The sequence below is a fragment of the Papaver somniferum genome, chromosome 1 (assembly GCF_003573695.1).
Source record: "Papaver somniferum cultivar HN1 chromosome 1, ASM357369v1, whole genome shotgun sequence".
NCBI lineage: Eukaryota > Viridiplantae > Streptophyta > Magnoliopsida > Ranunculales > Papaveraceae > Papaver > Papaver somniferum.
The window spans coordinates 7,856,116-7,870,796 of NC_039358.1; the positions used below are offsets into that span (position 1 = coordinate 7,856,116).

General features: G+C 36.0%; 1 pseudogene; it reads right to left on the reverse strand.

Annotated features, from left to right (window-relative positions):
* Positions 1 to 386: 386 nt before the first annotated feature.
* On the reverse strand, positions 387 to 2,312 carry LOC113322309 (annotated as a pseudogene).
* Between the last annotated feature and the right edge of the window lie 12,369 nt (positions 2,313 to 14,681).

The following is a 14,681-nucleotide window of genomic DNA, read 5'->3' on the forward strand; positions in this document are numbered from 1 at the left end:
TCCACCAGAGTTCTGCCGAAACTTACGGGGCATCCATCCTAAGAAATGAGATTTTCAAGGTTATATAGGGTTTCATTTGCTGTAGGAAAATCCTACACGGAATAACACAAGCTTTAACCTAAACAAATAATGCACCCTAATTTTCTTATAATACCCATCTTAACCTATCCCTCCTTATTAAGTCAACCATAACAAAAGAACCACAGGTGAAAATGATATCTCTTCACAAATCTCCAATTATTCGCATCAAATACTTTACCTACCGTGCTTGTCTTTAGAAAATGATCATATCACCCACAGAATCCAAATGAGACGTCTGATCAAAATTTCTTGTTTAAAATAAGAACTATTCACCTTCCTCAACATACCACTTCTTGTTTGAAGCTCTATATTGCAATAACAGCACCAGCCATTGAAATTTCACCTTCATATGACGTACCAAGAAGTAAATGCAGTTATAATAGTATCATTTCCTCTGGTATCCTTGGTAGTACTTCTAGTAAAGTGTGATAGGAAGGCGTGGGTGAAGGTGAACTTCTAGTGGGGTGAGTTTGGGCATTGTTAAACCTGAACCTTCTGTCATGTCTATTACTAGTCCATTTGACTCATTGTCGAAATCGAATGCATGAAGTAGGCAAGCTAGTGTCATGTGTAGTGTCTGAGCAGCACAGTTGATCCCTGGGCACATCCTTCGTCCTGAACCAAATGGTGTCTGAGAAGCACAGTAGTAGTGAGAGAGCCCACGTCAATGACACTGAGGTGGTGTCTGTAGCAGCTAAGATAAGTGTCTGCAAGTTAGACAAAACCAAATTCGATTAGCTCATCCAATTACTTTCGGTGGTCAATCATACCTACCAACCCAGAGGATTACTATGAATGAATCGGTTGCGCTTAACTTGCGCTGCCTTCTTACTTTTCCGCGTAGACCTAAATGTAACATGCAGCTAGTTGTTTGTGCTGGCATCTTCTTAATAAACGTCTTTATCTAGTTTCCATCTGTTCATGTATATTGAATTACATTCCATAATTTATATAATTATATGTATATGTTCACTTGTTCAGTCATGGCAAGATGGTGCTTATATCCTGACACATATGTTATGTTCTACCGGGATCATGCATGGGTTAAGCCAGCTAGTTTATTGATAAGGCGGTCCTGCATCCAATGTAATCAATATAACATGCAAATCATATCTAATTGATTAAATATAGGATAAAGTCATGAGGAGGGAGTATAATTAACGTACCAAACATCTAGCTTTAATGACAATGTCCCGATTGTAACCGAAGAAGAGATCATCCTTTCCTTTATCAAGAACTGATAGCAACAGGGCCATGAAGTCATTCTCATCATCAGGATTGACTATTGATCCCGGGCTTGATAGTGGTTGTAGTCTCTTTTTTTGTCGGTGCTCTTCAAGCCATTTTTCAGCAATCAAGTCCATCTCTTTGGCTATCTTCTTCATGCGTTTCTTTTGTCCATCCACATCAAGCCACCCAAGGTATGGAAGAACATCAGATGCCACTGAAGCGCCTGATAGTTCAAAGAACTCTACGATAGTCTTATGAAGCTTTGGACCCTCTAATTCCTCTTCGTCATGGCAATTCTTGGTGTCATCTTGGTAATTATATTTCTGGATAAACACAGGCTTTCCCACAACGAACCTCAACACCACATTCAAGGTTAAATGCCCGAACATTCATGTCATGTCGACTTTAACAAAATCTTCAGCTGCACCTGCAACATTTTGCTTTATCTGGCTTTGCGTTTTCACCCAACGGGCATATAATGTTTTCACGCAGCTGTTGATCTCAGAGTAGGGGATATGCTTGAGCGACTCGAGTCGCTTATGTGTGAGTAATTGAAGAGTAGAGATCTTCCGTGTCTCACGCCAATAAGGACCGTAAAACAAAAAACCAAACATGGCGTGATCATAAGCGAGGTACTTGGCTGAAGCACTAGGTGGACGACTGGCGAGGAACTTGTCGTTGGTGGTGAAGCATTCCTTAGACATCTCCCAGTTGCTCACAACTAAGGTTGGGTGCATACCAAACCGGACCATGAAGACAGGCCCATATTTGTCAGACATGCTAGCAAGAATTTTGAACAAAGGTGTAGATCCTACTAGCTGTGGAAGATGACCTACTATAGGCCATGAACCTGGAACCTCAGGTGGTTGTAATTTGGTTTTAGATTTCCTGCTTGGCCTTGTAATGGAGACCCATAAAAAATACAAGGATAGAAAAGTTAATAATAAGCATGTCATTAATGGGTAGTACTTCTGATCGATGTTTGGCAAATCCACCTGCATGTTTAGGCGAAGGGCTCCAATATTTATGATGATGATGATAAGAGGATCGGAATATACAGATAGGTATACTTGGATGATCCGGAGTGTGCTTAAGTTAGTTCCAATTGGAACTATACTATTAATGCGAATGTAGAACACTTAGCACTACGGTGCATTCATTTTTATAGAAGAAAAAAAAGGTATGTGCTTAAGCTAGTTCTGGAAGTAGCACCAACAGCCCATGTGTGGAAATTATTATTTGGGAAAAATGAATAGGGCTCAATAGTCGTATTTTGTCGATATTTTTAATTCTTATGGTGCTTATTAATCCACTGGTAATTAAAGATAAAGAAGGTACCAGGTTGGGGAGAAAATAACACCAAACCTTTGGCTATATCTATCACATCCATAAGGAAAAGACAGCTAGCTGGAGAGCAACCCGCCACGTATACGTTTACGTGTTTTCTTTTTTAATTAAAAACTGTTAAGTTAGAAACTGTTTAGCAAATGTATTGGAATTTTTGAATTTCATATAGGTGGAATCCACTGATCCACTTAGAATAAAAAAATAAATTGGATTTCATAAGTATTCGTCATTTTTTTGTGTTTTACCCTTTAATTCAATTTCCAACGTAAAAAATATTAATTTACTGAATATAATATCCGTGCATAATAAATAAGTGAATATCTGAGAAAAGTCATTTTAAAACTAAAACTCAACCTATTTAATGGGACGATCAAAATCCATAACTCTACCTTTATATCCTCGTGTTTTTAGGGGCCACTCGAAAGGATTTAGGGGACAACAATAAAACAAAAAAGGTCACCCAAAGGGAAAATGTAGCCAGTCCTTATCTCGCGTAATTCGTAATGGTGAAATTACCCTTATATATTCGGAGGATATGATAACATTGTTATCCTCCGATTTCAATCGGAAGCCAAAATATTTCCCAGACTTTCGATTGTGATCGGTGCAGTATTAGAATGATTTTTGTTTCATTTTTCATTTCTTTTGCATTTGTGAGTTATTAGAGTTACAGAGAAGAGGTTGAAGGAAAAAGGAAAAAAACATTTTTTTCACTACAAAAATGGATGGATATGAAGAAGAAGGTGAGAATCATGACGAAGAACAAAATGTTGAGGGTTCACGACCGTTTAGAGAAGACGATTTGGGGTATATGTTGAATGATCCAAACTTTTGTGGAGAGGAAAACCTAGACGACCCTTTCATGGAAGAAAATGGAGAATCGCATGATATTGAAGCTAACGATGCATGTAAAACACAGGTATTGTGTTAAGAAACTAAAATACTCGATTTGCATGGTTTGTGTGCTTTTGTAAACAAGAAAAACCGATTATTGCATGCATTGAATGCCATGAACTACCCAGATTCGGTAGATAATTTCTAGATTAAACTTACGAATATAACACACTGAGTACCAAATATGTATATTCGGTAGTTACAAGATACTAGTTTACTGCCGAATATGAGAAAACCCCCAAACTGGTTTTCCAAAAATATCTACATTCGGTAGTTATGTAGATTTATTTACCTCCGAATGACCCCAAAAACGAATTCCTCAGAAAATTTTAAAACTCAGTATTCTTATCCTTTACAATCGGTAATAGTTTAACATTATTTGACTGCCGAATATAACAGTGGCTTCAAAATAAAATTTCCGAAAACTTGAAAATCGGATGTTTATCGATTAAAGTTATCTCCCGGTTATTTATATTCGGCTGGTTTACTATATATTTTAGCTTCCGATTATATCATTTTTTGCACTCAGTAAACTGTGTACATTCATTGCATAAATCGGGTGTTTTGGGCAACCGATAGGATTCCGAATATAAAGTATTCGGAAGTTTGACTTATTTAATGACCTCCGATTATATCATTTTTTTCACTCAGTAAACTGTGTACATTCATTTGCATAGATCGGGTGTTTTGGGTAACCGATAGGATTCCGAATATAGAATATTCGGAAGTTTGACTTATTTAATAACCTCCGATTATTGTATAATAATTTGTTGCTTTCATATGCAGGCCGTTGAAGAGTTTGTTGATGACTTATATTTGAGGCCCGACACTTCCCTATACTATGCAAACGATTTGGTATACTCATTACTACTTTTTTCTTTTTTTCAAAATTTATATGTTAAATGGTTATGCTTATTAGATTTGTTTTTTTTTATGCACGTTTAGACATTTGGAAGTAAGAAGGAGGCAAGGAATGGCTTATGAACAAGGCAAAAGATAACATGTGCGTGGTAGTTCAAAATAATCATGTTAGTGACACTCGATTTGAAATGATTTGTGAGCGAGGTGGGACGCGAAAGAGTCACGAGGGAAAGAATAGTAAGTACATACGGAAGACGAATAGGAAATACCGAAGCAATACCAAGAAGATAGGATGCCCATTTAAGATTGTCTTCTATAAGCCCGATGGTATTAAAGGTAAAGAGTATAAAATGTATAAAGTTGATAACGGTTGTCACAACTAGTGAAGGACAAGGGTTACTTTATATGGAACAAATGGGTTACTTTAGAGAGGCGGATATCGAAGATGTCACCCAATGCCAATATTTAAGAAATAAGATGGCGGTACAACTAGTGAAGGACAAGGGTTTTTATATGGAGATGATGAGGCGAGGAGATAGATACGACAAAGAACAAGAGTTCAAAGACTTAGTTGCGCGTGTGAAGTGTCGAAAGGGATTGAAGACAATCGGATCCAAGTATTGGATGACAATGCCTAAATTTGGATATCTCCTAGCGGATGTTTTGAATTGTGTGGTACATTTCTTCGTTCCTCCTATGTATGGACTTAGCATGACGTTTGCACCCACAAGAAAGGCTTGCGACGAGTCGGTTAAAGATAGAAGAATCGTAATGGCATTTGTGAATGAAATGCATTTTATCGGTTTAAGAGTAAAGAAAGATTGTTCGTTACCTCCGTTGAGTAAGTGGCACGATTACTTCCCGATGAACCATTGCAAGGATTGGGTGAAACAATATGAGTCCAACATGGTTGATTGGGATCGTGTTATGGACAACAACTTTCCCGCTGAGTTACTCGAATTGATCCCCTTGGATGATGACGATGTTTGATCGTTTTTTTCCGAGGCACGATTATAATTTTTTTTGAAACTATGTAATCGGAACAACAGTATTATAACACTTCAATACGATTAATCATATTCGGGAATTCCATATTTTATCAAACCGCCGATTAATATTAAAATTTTGAATTTACAGCACTCAAACATCACATGTTATTCTTTTTTCCCAGTCCGAGATGCAACAATCAACGCGGCTTCGAAATGTAGAAACGACTCTCCTCTCTACTTGGAATAAGCATCTTGTGCCGCAAACCTGTCGTCTCTGTGCCTAGCAAGAATACGGTTGTACTCGGTGCACAATTTTATAACATGGTGCACTCTTGAAGAAACATGGGATGGTTCATAATTGTGGCGTGGCTTCTTGTACTTACCAACAAAAGGACCCAATGAAACGTTAATCCAAAATATACGATCGTCCTGCTGTTCTTTGGGTAGATCTTTCACAATGTAATAATTTTTTATCCATTCGGTCTCTTCCTCAACTTGTTTTAATCTTTCTCTATGATGGAATTGTTCTTGACCTCGCTTCTTAGCCTTGATTTCCTCTTCCTCCTCCTCCGTTGCCACTAACGATGGTTTAATTTTTTTGGGTTGTTTGTTCCTTTTTTGTATTTCTTCTTCCCTTGCTGCAATTGATGTAGTTGTTCGCTTGCATCTTCGAAGTATGTTGTCGATTGATGATGGACTTTCCATTGAAAAGGTTTTTCATTCAGATTTGTTACTCAATAATAACTGAGAGGGGTTGCCCTCCTTATATAGATTAGAGTTCCAACGGATCTAATTTTTGAAAATATGGCCGTTGAGGTTTCTGAAAATATGTCCGTTGAGGTTTCGTATCATTGGTGCACTACAATCGGTTGTTAACGATACACGTATTCCCTCCGAATAAGACATTCGGTGGCAAACTTAAATTCTTATCTACCGATTAAGTTGGTATTTCTAAACACGACTATATTATTCGGAGGATAATTGTTTTGTAAAGTCCCGAATGTACGATGGACCAAAAATCAGAATTTGGGAAAAACTTATACTTTTCAAATTTTGAAATTGAAATAATCGTAAGTATAATTAGTTACCCAAACTTCCGAATATGGGCTGTCTAACATTCTATATTGGCCCTTGGAACCACCTAGAGCCAAGGCGTGGTTTGTTTTGAACTTGCTATATTCGGAGGATAATTATTTTGTAAAGTCCCGAATGTACGATGGCCCAAAAATCAGATTTTGGGAAAAACTTATACTTTTCAAATTTTGAAATTGAAATAATCAGAAGTATAATTAGTTACCCAAACTTCCGAATATGGGCTGTCTAACATTCTATATTGGCCCTTGGAACCACCTAGAGCCAAGGCGTGGTTTGTTTTGAACTTGCTATATTCGGAGGATAATTGTTTTGTAAAGTCCCGAATGTACGATGGCCCAAAAATCAGAATTTGGGAAAAACTTATAATTTTCAAATTTGAAATTGAAATAATCGGAAGTATAATTAGTTACCCAAACTTCCGAATATGGGCTGTCTAACATTCTATATTGGCCTTGGAACCACCTAGAGCCAAGGCGTGGTTTGTTTTGAACTTGCTATATTCGGAGGATAATTGTTTTGTAAAGTCCCGAATGTACGATGGCCCAAAAATCAGAATTTGGGAAAAACTTATACTTTTCAAATTTTGAAATTGAAATAACCGGAAGTATAATTAGTTATCCAAACTTCCGAATATGGGTTGTCTAACATTCTATATTGGCCCTTGGAACCACCTAGAGCCAAGGCGTGGTTTGTTTTGAACTTGCTATATTCGGAGGATAATTGTTTTGTAAAGTCCCGAATGTACGATGGCCCAAAAATCAGAATTTGGGAAAAACTTATAATTTTCAAATTTGAAATTGAAATAATCGGAAGTATAATTAGTTACCCAAACTTCCGAATATGGGTTGTCTAACATTCTATATTGGCCTTGGAACCACCTAGAGCCAAGGCGTGGTTTGTTTTGAACTTGCTATATTCGGAGGATAATTGTTTTGTAAAGTCCCGAATGTACGATGGCCCAAAAATCAGAATTTGGGAAAAACTTATACTTTTCAAATTTTGAAATTGAAATAACCGGAAGTATAATTAGTTATCTAAACTTCCGAATATGGGCTGTCTAACATTCTATATTGGCCCTTGGAACCACCTAGAGCCAAGGCGTGGTTTGTTTTGAACTTGCTATATTCGGAGGATAATTGTTTTGTAAAGTCCCGAATGTACGATGGCCCAAAAATCAGAATTTGGGAAAAACTTAATTTTCAAATTTGAAATTAAATAATCGGAAGTATAATTAGTTACCCAAACTTCCGAATATGGGCTGTCTAACATTCTATATTGGCCTTGGAACCACCTAGAGCCAAGGCGTGGTTGTTTTGAACTTGCTATATTCGGAGGATAATTGTTTTGTAAAGTCCCGAATGTACGATGGCCCAAAAATCAGAATTTGGGAAAAACTTATACTTTTCAAATTTTGAAATTGAAATAACCGGAAGTATAATTAGTTATCCAAACTTCCGAATATGGGCTGTCATTCTATATTGGCCCTTGGAACCACCTAGAGCCAAGGCGTGGTTTGTTTTGAACTTGCTATATTCGGAGGATAATTGTTTTGTAAAGTCCCGAATGTACGATGGCCCAAAAATCAGAATTTGGGAAAAACTTAATTTTCAAATTTGAAATTGAAATAATCGGAAGTATAATTAGTTACCCAAACTTCCGAATATGGGTTGTCTAACATTCTATATTGGCCTTGGAACCACCTAGAGCCAAGGCGTGGTTTGTTTTGAACTTGCTATATTCGGAGGATAATTGTTTTGTAAAGTCCCGAATGTACGATGGCCCAAAATCAGAATTTGGGAAAAACTTATACTTTTCAAATTTTGAAATTGAAATAATCGGAAGTATAATTAGTTACCCAAATTTCCGAATATGGGCTGTCTAACATTCTATATTGGCCCTTGGAACCACCTAGAGCCAAGGCGTGGTTTGTTTTGAACTTGCTATATTCGGAGGATAATTGTTTTGTAAAGTCCCGAATGTACGATGGCCCAAAAATCAGAATTTGGGAAAAACTTATACTTTTCAAATTTTGAAATTGAAATAATCGGAAGTATAATTAGTTACCCAAACTTCCGAATATGGGTTGTCTAACATCCTATATTGGCCCTTGGAACCACCTAGAGGCAAGGCGTAGTTTGTTTTGAACTTGTTATATTCGGAGGATAATTGTTTTGTAAAGTCTCGAATATACGATGGGCCAAAAATCAGAATTTGGGAAAAACTTATACTTTTCAAATTTTGAAATTGAAATAATCGGAAGTATAATTAGTTACCCAAACTTCCGAATATGGGCTGTCTAACATTCTATATTGGCCCTTGGAACCACCTAGAGCCAAGGCGTGGTTTGTTTTGAACTTGCTATATTCGGAGGATAATTGTTTTGTAAAGTCCCGAATGTACGATGGCCCAAAAATCAGAATTTGGGAAAACTTATACTTTTCGAATTTTGAAATTGAAATAATCGGAAGTATAATTAGTTACCCAAACTTCCGAATATGGGCTGTCTAACATTCTATATTGGCCCTTGGAACCACCTAGATCCAAGGCGTGGTTTGTTTTGAACTTGCTATATTCGGAGGATAATTGTTTTGTAAAGTCCCGAATGTACGATGACCCAAAAATCAGAATTTGGGAAAAACTTATACTTTTCAAATTTTGAAATTGAAATAATCGGAAGTATAATTAGTTACCCAAACTTCCGAATATGGGCTGTCTAACATTCTATATTGGCCCTTGGAACCACCTAGAGCCAAGGCGTGGTTTGTTTTGAACTTGCTATATTCGGAGGATAATTTTTTTGTAAAGTCCCGAATGTACGATGGCCCAAAAATCAGAATTTGGGAAAAACTTATAATTTTCAAATTTTGAAATTGAAATAATCGGAAGTATAATTAGTTACCCAAACTTCCGAATATGGGCTGTCTAACATTCTATATTGGCCCTTGGAACAACCTAGAGCCAAGGTGTGGTTTGTTTTGAACTTGATATATTCGGAGGATAATTGTTTTGTAAAGTCCCGAATGTACGATGGCCCAAAAATCAGAATTTGGGAAAAACTTATACTTTTCAAATTTTGAAATTGAAATAATCGGAAGTATATAACATTATATTGTCTACCGAATAAATACTGGCCCCAAAATGGGATTTTTCCTATATCAGAAATTTTGAGATTTTTTCAATATATATATATATATATTCGGTAGTGAGTGTACTTCCGAATACTGTGTATCTACTTAAATATATTCGGGAGCCAAAAAATTCATTAAACTACCGATTATTACCAGTTTGTATCCAGGAAGATATGACCAACAATATTCGGCCGATAACCATCAAATATTTCTCCCGAATATTGTCGATGTTCTTGAGAAATGAAGAACACGACTACATTCGGAAGTAAAGGAGCATGAATATCGCCCGAATCTGGATAAATAACCGAAAACCCTAGAATTATTTTTTTCTCGATTCGTCGAATTAAAGCGAAATAAACCCCAAAATTGATAGATTCTTACCTAATTGGGGCCATTTGACTTTGGAGCGGAAATTTTTTTTTTCTTCCACAATCGGAAGATAATAGGAAACTGGAAGAAGAAGAGTTGAAATGAGTAGAATTGTTTTTGATTTGGTTTTTATACAATTTTACCATAAGGACATTTATGTAACTTCAATATCATATAGGGTACCCCTTAACTAGAGTCTTTGGGTGGGTATAAATTGATGGTCCCTAAATCCTTTGGGATGGCCCCTAAAAACGCCAGGCTTTATATATAGGAGACGAAGGAAATACAAGATACAATTTAATTCATCCAGACATTTGTTTTCTTGTTTTTTTTTATAGATATTTTTTCTCTTATAAATACACTAAATCGAAGGTAATATGCGGGCATAATGCAGTCAACGAGAATAGTTGAGCGTCACATCCTAAAGTCATGTGTTCGACATGTGTCCGATTACACATACTTACCTCTTGAGATGTATATTGAAGCCGACAATACACTACACTCTTCGTCTACGCCGTGGACTGCTTCTTTTTTATTTATAATATCAGATATACTTTCCTTTTATTCATTTTGACATCATTTTTTTACTATCAAATGTTTAATTTCCAATTAATTTTTATTTTTTGGTTCTTCAATTATTTTTTTATTTTTTTTAATTTTTATTATTATTCAAAAAAATTATAGTTTATTTTCTTTTTAGAAATACTAATTTTCTTCTTAAATTTTTTTTAATGTTTTTTAATATATTAATTCCTTTTTTATTATCATTTATATTTTTTTATTTTTATCGTAATTAGAATTTAAGTTAAGAATTTTAATTTTGTATTATAATCCATTTTATTTATCTAATGGATATCCTACATCAATTTCCATACCGAACGCTAGATATTGACTGCTCCATTTCTGGCCCTACAATGTCGTTAAACCTAATTCCATTCAACCTTTTCAGTGCATTCAATCTTCTCTTATTTTTACCTCAGACAACCATTTCTAATGAGTATTCAACTCCTACAGGGTTGCTGACTGAGTCTTTACATTGTCAACTACAGGCATCTCAAGCCCATATTCAAATCCATAAGCCCAGTTCTTAAACCACAAAAATTGTTTACTCGTAAACCTATATCCAACAATATCTTCTTTTCTTTTAATCTGATTTCCAACCTTAACCTAATTGCTTACCCTATCCTGATTTCATATCAGCACCCCTATATGAGCATTTTGGCTTGGAACTTCCAAGGAATTAACAACCCAACAACCATACAATACCTAAAGGGGCGGATTTCCCTTCACAAGCCCAACATCCTTCTCTTATCCGAAACTCTAGCCAACGAATCCCATATGCCAGGGTTTGCCCGATCTCTACAATTCGAAATCTCATCACTATACCCAAGATTGGACGAAGAGGGGGATTCTGTTTTATGTTGAAAAACAATTTAAATTTTCGAGAACTGCTTCAATCCCAAAGTTACATTCACATCGTCATCACTCTCCCAGCTCAAGGTCAACCGTGGATTTGCACCGGTATATACGGATCAATACTACATCCAGACACAAGACAAGAGTCATGGCAGGATTTTCGTACAATTTTCCCCGTATTGAACAATGCAACGTCATGGATATTGTTAGCAAACTTTAACAAAGTGATAGACGACCGATCTGAAAAAATAAAAAGAGGAATCCAAGTAACATATCGACAGAAGCAACCTTTCCTCACAATGATAAATTAAATTGTTTCATGAATCTAGGAATCTGTGGGGATCCATACACATGGACAAACAACCAACAAGGATCAAATAATATTATGGAAAGACTAGATAGCGCCACCCCAACCCAGCAACGGCGTCCAACCAACCCTCATGCGGGAGTTCCTCATATTTCCAAAAATATATTTTGATCATGCTTCAATCTTTTTACATACCAAAGCATTGACTAGCATGGGAAAAAACTACAAATTTCAGCATTTATGGTTAACTCACTCACAACTCAAGCAAGTAGTCGAAACATCCCGGTGTCAACAAAGTAACTCCGAACCTGGTTTAGACCTTCAGCTAAAGCTAATTACAACTGGAAAAATCCTTATGGACTAGAACAAAGAAACCTTTGGACACCTTCCAAAACTAATCAACAAATCGACAACTCAAATTCAAATGGCATAACATCAATGATATATACAAATTGGTGATAAACTAGACTATCGGCTAAACCAGGAAAAACAGCTTCGAAATTATTACTTAATTTCGCATCAATGTCATGTAACATATTGGCAGCAAAGATCCAGAATCCAATGGATTCAACCAGGAGAAAACAATACGACTTTCTTCCACACGAAAACGACCATACACCGCAGTTGTAACAACATAAAACAATTCCAAGATCAACAAAATAACTGGGTAAACGATAAAGATCAGGTAATTTGAATCATCCTTGATCACTTTATTGATCAATATACAGCCGAAATCACAACAATGAATAAGGATCTCTTTGCAAAAATCACACCAAGACTATCATCGAGACAATGATACTAAGCTTATGGAAGAGGTGACTATAACAGAATCAAACAATCTCAACTCTCCATTAACTCTGATAGTGCTCCTGGATTTGATGGATATACTAGTACATTTTTCAAGTTTTTTGGGAAACCACACACCACCACATACTAATAAGTCCACATCAAAGTGCTTTTGTCCCTCAAAAATAATACATGATAACATAAAAATTGCTGAAGAACTATTCCAGCACATTAAAACCTTCACACTCACCAAATATCCAAAAATAGACCTCAAACCGGATATTAAGAAATCCTATGATAGCTTCGATTAGGGATTCATCGAAACAACATTTACCAAAATGGGATTTTCAAACGTATTTGTAAATTAAATTATGCTATGCATCACTAGAGTTACCTATTTAATTAATATCAACGATATTCTGCATGGATACATCACCCCTACGAGAGGTATTTGACAGGGAGTTCCTCTATCATCTTATATTTTCATAATAAGTGAATTAATCTTTTCGACAAATATAGGAAATTTGGAATCCCAAAATCTTGTAAGAGGGCTAAGAATCTCTCAAAAATATCTACCTATTTTGCAGTATGCGGACAACCTCTCGATCACTTATAATGAAACTCAGTAAAGCAGCGATCACCCCAAGTGGCTACTTCAATCCTACAGCTCCTCAGCGGGGAAGGTAATCAACACAGCTAAATCTACAATAATTCACCATCCAAGAATGTAACAACATAAGGTCGACGTTATTCAATAATTTTTTGACATGTGAAAAAGAAAGGTCTAACCACACTCAATATTTCTTTTAGGCAATCTATATGGACTAACTCCAATATAGTTCCAAGAGAATAAACTAGACAGTCAGACTCAATCAAGGAAAATATATCCAAGAGTTATATCTCAATTTCTTAAATCGATCTGCAATCGAATAAATAGAAATCTGTGAGCCGGATTACTATGAACAATATCTTGGATGGTAACAAAGATTACAAGCGTCAATCAATTTCAATCAACAACCAAAGGTTGGATTCACCAAATTATTGAACTACGCATAACCTGTGACATTTCAAATATATTGAAAATATAATGCGAAAAAGAAATAACACAGACACCATAAGTTTTGTTAACGAGGAAACCGAAAATGCAGAAAAACCTCTGGATCTAGTCTAGATTTGAAAACCAAACTGTATTAAGCCACTATAGACTCTATCCTATTACAAGTTAACTTCGGACTGGAATATAGTTGATCCCCAACCAATCTCCCACGGATTAAGGTACAGTCGCATTCCTTACGTCTCTGAATCCCAGCAGGACTCTACGCACTTGATTCCCTTAGCTGATCTCACCCACAACTAAGAGTTGCTACAACCCAAAGTCGAAGACTTTATAAACCAATCTGTCTCACACAGAAAAGTCTATTGAATAGATAATCTATCTCCCACAGAAATACCTATGAGTTTTTGTTCTGTATTTTGATAAATTAAGGTGAATAAGAACCAATTTATGCACTTGACTTATATTCCCGATGAACAGCCTAGTAATATCAATCACCTCACAATAATCTTAATTGTTTGGTATCGGAACAAGATATTGTGGAATCACAAAGAATGGGACGAAGAGATTTGTGATTACTTTTTTATCTTACCTATCAAAGATTAAATCTCGAGCAAATTTTAGAAAAGATAGTAATCAGTACAATTGAACAAAGTAAGATCAGAACACGCAACTACAGAGAAAATAGTTGGGTCTGGCTTCAGAATCGTAATGAAGTCTTTAAGTCGTTAACCTATAATGGTTTTAGAAAAACCTAGGTTAAAGGAGAATCGATTCTAGTCGCAACTAGTATCACATAGTGGGGATGAGGTTTCCCAGTTGCTAGAGTTCTCCCTTATATAGTCTTCAAATCAGGGTTTACAATCAATGCTACCTTGGTAACAAAGCATTTAATATTCACCATTAGATGAAAACTTGATTAGATTCAAGATAATATATTTCAACCGCTATATTGTCTTAGCTTGTTACACATAAATGAAATGTACCTTCATTTAGATATGGGTAACCGTACCTAAACGCATACACTTAGTTGGCTCAACAATAGTTGACCGAAGTTAGCCATATGAACACTTTCATATCAACCTTGTTCATCTTAATCCCAACCATTTCAAATGACTTAAATG